The following is a 2,518-nucleotide window of genomic DNA, read 5'->3' as shown; positions in this document are numbered from 1 at the left end:
TGGTAGGCTGGTATTTTTGCCATTGTCCATGGGTGATAAGATCTGTCTTTGGTGCAGTATTTAGCTTTAGAATGTTATTTATCTCTATTTGTTTATGGCCCAAAGACAGTCATAAAGTTTTAAATTGTAGAGGTCTTCCGGGCCATCTCTTTTAAAAAAGGATTGGGGTGTGAATCTACATAGTTGTAACAGGTGAGGTTGAATGGTTTAATCGAGTTTAGTAAGGAGGTTTGGTAGATGTTGAATAATCGAGAAGATATGATGAACTCCTGTGGGATGCCGCAGTGTTGCATGGGAGGAGCTGAAATGAAAAGTGTTATCAGCACAAGTACGCTGTCACAGCTGTGAGGCCAAAAATTCAATGACCATTACTTGAACTCGCATCTCACCTGTCACATATGGTATGTCAAACAAGAATTTGCTGTGTGAAGAGATTGTACAACTGCACAGGACATTGAGTCATGTTGTTCTTAAGCCAGCAACTATAAGGATATTTCCTATTCCTGATATGTAAGTGGTTGGCACTACCCAAACCTATCATTCATTCAGTACCAATGTTCAATCGGGAAACTCCAGATTCCAGTATGGCATGGTGCTTTGATTAGCCTATTGTGCTGGAGCTGAGTTATCACAAGTCAAATACGACTTACATTTGACTGACCTTGCTCCAGCCTGCACTGGCTGGTTGTGAAACATACCCTGAAGAGATAATGTACCTATAGATTGTCATTTTGTTTGCAGGAGCCAGATAGTTTGCTAGGTTAATGTGCATGCTGCAGAGGGCTCCAAATACCCTAACTTGAATCTGAAATGACCCAGTATAGCCTGTCATGTTACAAAGGGCTGCTGTAGCAGACTATCTTTAAAAAAATGCTTTAATATCCAGATAACCCTGCCAGGGTCAACATGCTGAGCATTCATCTCCATGAATCAAACACTGTGGAAACCATATTCCGGGCACTTGAGGCTGAAAGCCTTTGTATTATGGCTGACCTCCTTAGGCATATCCTCAGAACATCGGCTAATATTTTCAGATTTTTGTCTGTGTAGTATGAATCTTCATTTCGAAATGCATTGACTCCTTTGAAATTCTGCTTTATATGTATCTAATTTATGGTCATAGCAAATGAACTGCTGTTATGAGGTCCTTTGTTAAATAATTTACTAAATGCATAATATTTGGTGAACATTTGTGGTGCGTTTTTATTGCGAGAAGTGTGGGAATGCTGAGTTGTTTTAATTTTATGGATCTTGAAAGATTCTGGAATTTTCCTTCACAGAAATATGATACAAATCTGTGATTTATTCAAAGTTTGGTGTTTGCAGGGATTGTGGTTGCTGTATGCCAATGTCAGAGCCTGCTTCAAGTCCATGCAGTTTTGACTGGTGCTTATGATGAAATGTAATTGAACTCTCTGTCTTATAGTGAAATTCCCCATGGGGCCCTCCTAACTCCCCCTGTAAAAACTACATTTGAATTTTATTTAGTTATCACCATTGTTGCATCTCAGAAAAAAATGTTTAAAATACACTGTTCAACACTAATTTCCTAAACTGTTCTTGATGGGCTGCTCCAAGTTATCTGAAAAGTTATTTTAAATTCGTGGTGAGTTAAATTAAAATGTCACTTATGAAACTGGTTGGAGTTAGGAAACTCCACACTTTATGAAGCAGACAAAGTTTCCTAAATTTAAGGAACGTAAGGCTTAGCCTTTAAGGCCTTCCAGATGTAAAGATTTGCTGATGCAGAATGTCCGAGGTAGGACCATCCTCCAGTAAATACATTTTGAGTGCGGAAGCAGGACTTCCACCGCCTGAACCAAAAGGTGCAGGAGGGAGGGCTCTGAGCTGAGGCCAGCCTATTCAAACAACAAAAAAAAACTTGATAATCTTTGCATTACACAAAGCTTGAAAAGTTTAGAAAATACACAAATTTGTGAGTCGGACTACTTTACAATTTTACATCCTTCTAATTAAGTCCCATATCATTGATAGGATTTAAAAGTTGGGTTGTGAAAAGTTGATTGTGTGTGCTTAAAAAAATCTACCTTAAATAATCCACATATTTCATTATATGGAATCACAGGGTGCGCACCTGAATATCAAAACCACAATGTTGTTGGCACAAAATATCAAGGACAGAATATCGAATCCAAAATATCAATCGGTAAGTATAGTATTTCTATACCTTTCTCGGCATACAGGTACCTACACAATATATATGTCTTCAGGGTATGCAGATGTGGAGTTAGAAATAGCAAACCTATACTTCTCTATATACTTTACCTTTCATTATACTTGTATAATGATATTCTGGGGGTCTTTATTTAGTATACAACCAATATTTGGGGGGGAAAAGCACTCATAGCGTGCAGCTTTGATGTTTGGTCATAGCTTAGGGCCTTTTCCCCCTATAAATATACTTCTGGCAACGGGCCTGTCCTGGGTGTGGGCCCCTTGGCCCCATATAGGTGCTGTAGGTCCAGATAGGTGCAAGGGTGGAGCTGCATGGGGCGTC

Source organism: Triturus cristatus, chromosome 12 (genome assembly GCF_964204655.1).
Source record: "Triturus cristatus chromosome 12, aTriCri1.1, whole genome shotgun sequence".
Taxonomy (NCBI): domain Eukaryota; kingdom Metazoa; phylum Chordata; class Amphibia; order Caudata; family Salamandridae; genus Triturus; species Triturus cristatus.
This window is presented reverse-complemented; position numbering follows the sequence as displayed.